This window comes from Piliocolobus tephrosceles, chromosome 1 (assembly GCF_002776525.5).
Source record: "Piliocolobus tephrosceles isolate RC106 chromosome 1, ASM277652v3, whole genome shotgun sequence".
Taxonomy (NCBI): domain Eukaryota; kingdom Metazoa; phylum Chordata; class Mammalia; order Primates; family Cercopithecidae; genus Piliocolobus; species Piliocolobus tephrosceles.
The window spans coordinates 57,853,705-57,863,100 of NC_045434.1; positions in this window are offsets into that span (position 1 = coordinate 57,853,705).

Here is a 9,396-nt window from a genome sequence, read left to right on the forward strand (position 1 = left end):
TGACTAGGAACCCAGTATTTAACTTGCTCTCTCTGGCTGAAGTGACTCATACTGCTGTGCAAATGCAAGTTGCTACGATTCCTGTTCTCGTCATTGGTTGCACACAGTAGGTGCCCAAGAGTGTTTCTGAATGCTTATGATTAATCAACGTTAATTTCAGAGAAGACAAAGAGGAAGGAAAAGCCTCCTATAGACACAGTGAAGTCATGGTCAGAATGAACCAGGTAGTTCTGCAGAGGAAATCAGTTTGAACCCTGGAAATTCAAGCTGTGCCTGAGCCTCCGTTGATGAGGAACAGTCAGCCTCAGAGCTGGGTTCACAGGCTGGGAAGCCAGGGAGGCTGGGGTGAAAGGGTGGGTACCATGGAAGCTGCCCCCAAGGGTGCTGCCTGCCAGCCTTTGCCCTCTGAGTCGCCCACCCATCATCATGGCTGTCTCCTCCCCAGCCCTCCTGCCCTAGGCTCCAGTGCCCACCTCAAGCAGAGAGTCATGCCCTGGGGCCCGTATTATTGCCAACTCAGGGGAACAGAGGAAAAAGGATTCTCACTCCCTTCTCTACAAAAAGGAGTCTCCCTTGTAGGTGATGGGTATTTCATGGGGGAGAAAAGCCCTTAGGGGCCACAGAACAAAAGTTTGAGGGTTCCCAAGGAAGATGGGCCTGGTGGCCTCTCCAGATCGTATTAATAGATCCAGAGAATTTGTAGGTGGAAAGTGACTGCAGCTGCAAGGCTGGAGGGGAGATGGCGCCCGTAATGAGGGAAGGAGACTCATGAACTAACATTGTTCGGCACTTGTGATGCTTCACACTCTCGATCTCATTCGGGCCTCAGGGTGTCCTTGTGAAGTGAGTGTCTGCAGACCCCACTCCACAGGAGGGACTGAGGCCAGGAGAGCCTGGACCTTTGGCCAGGGTAGACCATGGCTCTGGTTCTCCACTGCCCCCATCCCAGGTTCCCCCCCTGGTGGCTGAGGCCCTTGCAGCTCCCTCTGTGTGTAGGCTGTCACTGGGATTCTCCAACCTGTCTCATGCATACAATTACCTGTATTTTAGAGGGAACTGGGGTTCTCTGAACTTGTCATACCTTGGCTTACGACCAGGGACTCTGGAGCCAGCCAGATGTGTGTGAGAATCCTGGCTTTGCCACTTCCCAACCATATGACCTTGAGCAAGCCTATTCCATTTCCTCTTCTGTAGGCTGGGGAGAGCAACAGCACTCATTTCCTAAAGTTACTGCGAAGTTCAAGGAGATCACGCATGAAAACACCTTGGCGTGCTTCGTGGCTGGGAAGTGCTCAGTAATCAACAGCTGCTCATACTCCCAGGCCTGGCATCTAGGTTCCCAGCAGTCTGCCATCCTTCTCTCCAACCTTCTCTTCCCCCATATCCCCACATCAGCCCTCAGCTTCAGCATGAACACAGCTCTTCCTCTTCTCTCAAGCAGCCTCTGCATTCTCCCCTCTACGCCCATGTTCACAGAGTTGCTCTTTTCCGGGAGAATCAGCCCCTTGCCTTTCTACTCATCCAACTCCTACTCCTACTTCTGGAACCCGTTTGGGTCTTTCTTTGTCCACAGAGCTTTGCTACCCTCTCCTGTTTCTGCTCCTTCTCCTCCCTGAATCCTAAAGCCTTGGCGTGTTGGCTGTCAGTGGTCAGAGTTGGTTGGCGTGCTCTCGCCTTGCTCTTCACCTTGCTGTGCATTTGTGTCTTGCTCTTTCAAGGAGCAGGAGTTCCTTGAAGGGCAGGAAACTCATGCCCCCTCTGTATCCTGTGGGCCCAGCCCTGCCCCGATACACAGGAGGTGTCCAAGAAGTGCCTGACGTGGAGGGGTAATTGAATGGCTGCTGGATGAATGGCAATTGAATGGGCACAGGTGAGTGTCACCAGTCCATGACTATTATAGCAAAGCAGGTGGTCTCACCAACCGTGTCACCTTCATTTAATGTCTGTGGTAGAGCAGCGATGCAGAGGTCTGAGCCTGAAAATACAAAACTCATCCATCCAAACTGCCTCCTCTGGGAGCAGGATAAAAAGCACAGGCACTGAGTGGGAGGAAATGCTGTGTTCTGATGGGGACAGAATCTTGGCTCACACCATAGGGAAGGAGACTGTTATTTACTAGGCACCTTACCATGTGCTAGCAATTTATTTATTTAATCTCTTCAAGTTCCCTTAGCTCTTTTTAAAGTTAATTTTCTTTTATTTTCCTTTTTTTTTTTTTTTTTTAAAGAAACAGGATCTCACCTTGTCATGCCGGCTGGAGTGCAGTGGGACGATCATAGCTCACTGTAAACTTGAACTCCTGGGTTCAAGTAATCCTCCTGCCTCAGCCTCCTGATTACAGCTATGCACCCTCATGCTGGGTTGTTTAAATATTTTTGTAGAGACAAAAGCTCAAACTTCTGGCTTCAAGGGATCCTCCCGCCTCAGCCTCCCGACTGGCTGAGATTACAGGCATGAGCCACTGTGCCCCGCCCTCCCTTAAATAACTTTCTGCTCCCATTTTATGGATGGGGAAACTGAGGCTCAGCGAGCTTAAGTGAGTTTAAGGGGGATCATATTTTTAGTAAATGGCAGGATTAAAAACAACAAAAATATCTATATAACATTTATTCTATGCCAAGTACTAGTACTAGCACTTTACCCATTTGATTCTCACACAGTGCTGTGAGCCATATACTATTATTAACTCACTTAACAAGTGAAGGGACAGAGACCTAGATATGCAAATGGCCTGTGGTCCCACAACAACTAAGTAATGGAGCTGGGGTTGAGCCCGGGCAATCTCTCCCATGGCCAGTCCCCTCACCACTGCTCTGCACCTCCTGAGCCTGCTCCCAAGTTCAGACCCAGGCCCAGCTCTCCTCTTGCCTACACCCTTCACATCGAGCAAGTCCATGGGAAAATGCCCGCTCAGTGGCAATGGCCTTGGCAGCACAGCTGGTCTCGCCTTCTCCCCGCACTGGTGGGTGCCGTAACCCCAGCCAGCAGGTGGCTTGGCTCTGTTTTCCTTTCCTTTGGGTAGGAAAGCCATCAGGGGTGACTAAGCCCTGAGTAAACAGTGTTCCTGGCCTCCCTCCTCCAGGCCGGGTGGGGCCATCACTATTTCAGGATCAAACTGGGGCACATCCCTCAGCCACTACCTTCGCACAGTTACCTCTCCGGGTTTGTTCCTCCAGCAGCGCTGTTCCTGATCAGTGGCTCTTGAACCTCCTGGGGGGACTGCGGAATCTCCGGAGCTGCCCGCCTGCCCAGCAGCACCTTCAGCAGCCTCTGGCCGGGCTTTCCTGCCACGGCACCAGGAGCCAGGTACACTTTACGTGATTCAGCTTCAAACGGCAACACACCCAGAAGGGGAGGGAGGAGGGGCGGCAGGGGGTGGGGGCTCCTCTGATCTGGGATCAGCTCCCAAGGAGGAGAGAGGGCCAGTCCTGGCCTCCTGTGATTGGCTGTCCTGAGTCTGGGCAAGCGACATGCAGATCTGGGCTGGAGCGTAGGAGGAGTGGGGATGCTGTCCAGGGCGCTGCCCTGCTGAGAGCCAAGGGAGGGTGACACATCTGGCCCAGCTGCCAGGGAGCCTCAGATAGCCTCTGGATGGAAGTCTGTGCAGCAGGAGGGACTTGAATTAGCGTGTAGGAAATGTGTCGTGAGCATGAAGGGCAAGAGACCAGGAACACTCAGGGAGTCTCTTTTTATGGGGGAAGTCCTTATGGTCAGGAGAAGACAACACTCTCTGGAGTGGCTTTAATGATACCAGCGTGGAGGTGGGGACTGTCAGGTGATCACTGGCCACTCCAGGGGTTGAACCGGGGACTAGGAGGGCTGCAGTGGCTCTCCAGGGACACAGTGCAGGGCTGGGGGAGGGGCCACTTGTGCAGCCAGCCTCTGCAGGGACTGCAGGGGAGCTGCACTGCACATGCACAGAGCTGCCTGAAGCCAGAGCTGGAGGGGCCCGTGGAGGTCACCAAGGCCATCCTCCCCAGTGGCCAGCTGAGGAAAGTGGCACCCAGAGAGGAAAGAGGTGTGTCCAGGGATACGCGGCCCACTAAATGAGCCTCCGGCAAGGTGAAGGCCCGGCTCTGTGTGGTGAAGCCTGCGGCTCTAGGGAGGAGGCCTGTGCTGGGAGCTGGGAGACCTGCGTTCTAGCTTCTGCTTCCCCACCCTCCCACCCTCACTCCACGTGGAACTCTACATTGTTTCTCTGCAGACAGAAAAAGCCTAGGGGCTGGGCTGAGGTACCAACAGGGACCTCTCTTGGTAGCAGTGAGGAGGCCCTCCTTTCCGCCACACAGACACGTATTAGGAATGACAGACAACCACAGCCACTGAGCACTCACTACACGACAGGCCCTGCTCCCCACGCATTCACACGCACACTTAGCCCTCCCCACACCCCCTGAGAGAAGTTACTATTCCCATGTTTTAGCTGGGGAAATGGAGACAGACTGATTTGCCCAAGGTCACACAGCTAGGAGGAGTCGGTGCTGGGCATGAACCCTTGTGGTCTGGCTCTGGGGTCGACACTCCCGGCCACTGCACCAGTGTCTTTCCCGGTGTGGATCCATTCAGGACCTGGTCTGAGCTGCGCTCTCACCGCTGCAGCAGCAGAGCCTTGGACAAACCCTCTCCTCATGCTTTTCAGCCTCAGTCGGTCAACAGGCAGAGTGACATCTAGAGATTCTGCAGTGTACAGATGCAGGATCTGAAGGTCCCTTAGAAACTGATTAGTTCAGGGCACCCAAACGGGCATCGTCAGCACACAGCTGCCTCCACGGTTTCTGCCATTTATAGCACCATTTGTACTCGCTGTTTTCCTAATGATTTTCTTTATATATGCTCACTCCCTGGCCCCTTTCTGCTTGTCCTTAGCATTAATATCCACAAAATTGTGAGGTGGATGTGCTAATTATGTTTTTTTCTAATACACATTAACGTAATTACATAACTACTACAGTAAAAAGTGTTCTTCTGGGCACCACCTAAAATCGCCTTGCGTGTGTACAGCATTCTTTGCAAGACCACGGGCTAGTTGAATGTGCTCTATCTGGAGAGGCTGAGGCTCAGAGAGGAGGCCACCCTGCCCAAGGTCACACAGCGAATAGCAGCAGAGCCAGGGTCAGGGGTCCCGACACCCAGCCTGGAGCCTTGGCCTCCGTGTCCACCTGGAGGCAGGAATCAGAGGAGCCCCCAAACCTTCAAGAGCTCAGGCACCCTCAGAGCCAGCCCTGCCTGCAGCCTTGGCTCCGTGCTCAGCTCCAAGCCTGGGGGCAGGGGAGACGGAGGAGAAATTGTCCCACCTGGAAGTGTGGAGTTGAACCTCAACAAGTGTGGGATCTAGCTGAGGGGTCCGGGTTTTCTGGAGCCTAAAGATCCCCGGTAACACTGAGTAGGAAGTCCCTGTTGAATCTGCAGAACCTTGACTCGATGGCTGCAGGTTATGTGGTGATAGTAATGATAGTGACGTGACCAAGAACAGCCGACACTTGCTGAGTGCTTACACTGCAGAACTGTTCTAAGTGCTTTACACACATTCACAACGCACTCCCTCCAACAACCCAACATAGTCAGTAGCTGTAGCTTCATTTTGCAGTGAGGAAGCAGAGACATATGGAGTTTGAATATTTATTCTAAGCTGCCTAGCTAGTAAGTGGCAGTTAGGATTTATGCCCAGGGTACTGGGCTCAGTGTTCGTGCTCTTAGCCACGCCACTTATTTCACTAGGTGGAAGATGGGTCTTTTAGGGAGCTTTAGGCCCCAGTGCCTCATTTGTTGAGGATTGACTACAGGCTAAGCCCTGAGGCCTGGTATTATTAGAGATGAGGAAACCGGCTCAAAGGGGTTCAGGCATTGCCAAGGGGAAGAGCTGGGTTGAGAACCCTGGTGGCTTCCAGCTTTCAGACCACACTCTGTCCACGGCACCTACTGACTCCATGCAGCCACATAGGCACTGCCTGTGCACTGGGAAATACATGCTCCAGTGTTAGACAGTAAATGCCGGCTTGGGGCATCCCCCCTCTACCCTTTCCATCCCTTCTTCAAGCTCAGCTCCCGCCTCATCCCCTAGGGCAGGGTCTGAGCTGTGGGAGCCAGTGGGGAGATGAGGCAGCTCCTACCCAGGACACAGAGCCTCATGGGGCAGCCTGGGATTCGCTGCCTTCCTGGTACTCAAGACCTGGCACCCACCTAGGTGAGCACACACCTGGAGGGTCTTTCCAACTCCCTCACTTCCAAGACTCCTGCCAATTGGTTCTGGGGGTAAAGGCCAGAGGAGCAGACAGACCATGGCCTCGAGGCCCTACAGGTCTCAATAAAGAACTCATGCCTTAGGAAATGGGGAGCTCCTGATGGCTCTGAAGGAGGGAAGTGACCTGGTCTGATTAAAAACATACTCTCTGGCACTCCTGACAAGAACTGCAGTATCTGGTGAGAAATGGGGAGGCATGGACTGGGGCAGTGGTAACAGGGGCTGCGGGGAGGGGACAGATCTGAGGACTATTTGGAGGTAAAATTGGTGGGACGTTTTGAGTGATTGTACAAGAGAAGAATCAGGAATTGATGACCTTCAGGTTTCTGGCCTGAACAACTTGGTGGGTGGTGGTACCACCAGTTAAGAATATAAAAGAAGCTGCCAGGCGCTGTGGCTCACACCTGTAATCCCAGCACTTTGGGAGGCTAAGGCAGGCAGATCACTTGAGATCAGGAGTTCAAGACCAGCCCGACCAACATAGTGAGACCCTGTCTCTACTAAAACTACAAAAATTAGCCACGTGTGGTGACACGTGCCTGTAGTCCCAGTTACTTGGGAGGCTGAGGCAGGAGAATTGCTTGAACCTGAGAGGTGGAGGTTGCAGTGAACCAAAATCATGTCATTGCACTCCAGCCAGGGCAACAGAGCAAGATTCCGTCTCAAAAAATATATATATATAAATAAAAAATACATATTAGTCTATATTATATATAATGTATATTATAAATATTATATGAACATAATGTATATTTTATTATATATAATATATAACTGGCTTATTTTATATTATATATTTATATATAATATATATAAATTACATACAATATATTATCTGTAATATATATTATATATAAACATAAAATATACGTTTATATATAATGTATAACATATACTATATAAATATACTAGTTTTTATATATAAATTTATATATTAAATATATATTAAACACTATTATTATATATAATAAAATTATAATTTATATATTATATATAAATATATATCATATTTTTATATATTACATATAAAATAAGCCAATTTCAGGACAAAGATGAGTTTAATCTTGGCTCTGGGGTGCTCAGGGGCACAGTCCAACTGGGAGCCAGATACGTAAGTCTGCAGCTCAGGGGCTGGTTAGGGCTGGGCTAGAGATAGAGATGTTTGAATAAACACCATGAAACTGCAAAATAGAGTAAACTTCCAAAGAGAGTACTTAGAAATCAAATTTTAGATTGAGCCAAGTAGGCTGAGCATGGAAGCCTGGGGAGCCAACATTCATGGGGACAGGAAGGGACAGTCAGAAAGGCCCAAGAGGCCAGGTCCCAGAAGCCAAGTGAAGAGTGTTATGGAGGGAGGATCAACACCACCAAATATAGCAGAGAGGGCCAGAAGAACCAAAGACACCCCCTGGGCCTGGTGCTCCCAGAGCCAGCTGTGACCTTGCTGAGCGCAGTTTCAGAGGAGCGTGGAGGGCAAGGTCAGCTGGCAGGGGCAGAGGGTGAATGACCGAGTGCACAGAGACGGGGAGGAGACTCCACTGTAGCCAGGGGTGGACCTGGAGCCCCGGGAGGGTTCTCAGGACAAAGACTTGAGCATGTTACTAGGCTGAGGAGAAGGGCCAGTAAATAGGGTGAGGTTGGAGAAATGATGGAGGTCCCAGGCAGTATTGGGCAGGGGGGACTGGAGAAATGGAGGTCCCTGACAGTATTGGGGGTTGGAGAAATGATGGGAATCCCATGCAGTATGGGGTGGGTGGGTGGATGGTTGGCTTTGAATAGGAACACGCTATCCCCAAGACTGTAGCAAAGGCAGTCAGGATGAGTATGAATGAAGAATGATTTAACAATGGGGCTGAGTTAAGAGATCACTCCATTTTCTTGAAGTCATAGGCAAGATTTTCTAGGGGAGGGAGATGAGGAGACAGGAAGGTTGCCTAGTGGCCTCAAGAGTGAGCCTCACGGGAGCATTATTGGCCCTCATGGGGGAAGGAAGCAGGTGGAGGCCATGCACCTGCTGGGGCACCTCAGCCTCTGTGGCAGCACTGGGCTGCCCAGGGAGGAGCAGGGAAGTCAGGCTGGGCGGGGTTGGGGTTTTGCTGGCAGATGTGTAACAGTGGATGCCAGGAAATGAGAGGAGGAGGAGGAGGACTGAGTCGGGCTAGGTGAGGAATGAAGGAAAGGCCACGAGGAAGCAGGCTGGCCTCTCCATCAGCCTCCCTTTGAGCCACACGAGGGATGAGTGCTGGCCTCTAACTGTGGAGACCAATTCTAAGGCTCAGGCTCCCAGGGCCAACTCCAACCAGTTGTTTTTCCAGGTAGGACCAATCTATTACAGAACAGCATGGTTGTTGGGTTTGAGGGAAGACAGGATTTCTGAACACAACAGCACCAAGTTCTGTTCCTTTTTTTTTTTTTTTTTTTGAGATGGAGTCTTGCTCTGTCACCAGGCTGGAGTGCAGTGGCACAATCTCAGCTCACTGCAACCTCCACCTCCCTGGTTCAAGCGAGTCTCCTGCCCCAGCTTCCCAAGTAGCTAGGACTACAGACACGTGCCACCGCACCCAGCTAATTTCTGTATTTTTTGTAGAGACGGGGTTTCGCCATGTTGGCCAGGATGATCTCGATCTCTTGACCTTGTGATCTGCCCATCTTGACCTCCCAAAGTGCTGGGATTATAGGTGTGAGGCACCACACCTGGCCAAGTTCTGTTCCTTTTACATCATATGAGACAGGGTGAAGAATGTCATTTCTGATCTTTTCCGTCATTGGCTGCAGGGGTCTTCATCTCTGTTCCAGATACCAGTCAAGCAGTGCACTCGCCCCTTGCTGGGGCTCTCCGTCCTTTCATATTCACAGAGAGATGAAGTGTACTCTGCCATCGTCTGAAAATTGGGTTTTGTGTGTGAAGTTGAGACATATTGAGATGTTTGGTTACTGGCTGAATCCTTAGTAAAGTGAACAGTCACTCCTCATCTTTTATAAATGTTCATATACTGGACTTAAAGTTCGGTTTATTTATAGTTAACAGCAGTTGTCCTGAAAACTACCAAAGCCAGGTTGGATCATCTGCAGGACTTACCCAAGCCTCAGAGAAATGTGGCACTCAAGGTTTCCCCCAGGGCATGTGGTTTTACAGGGGAGATCTGGCAATGTTA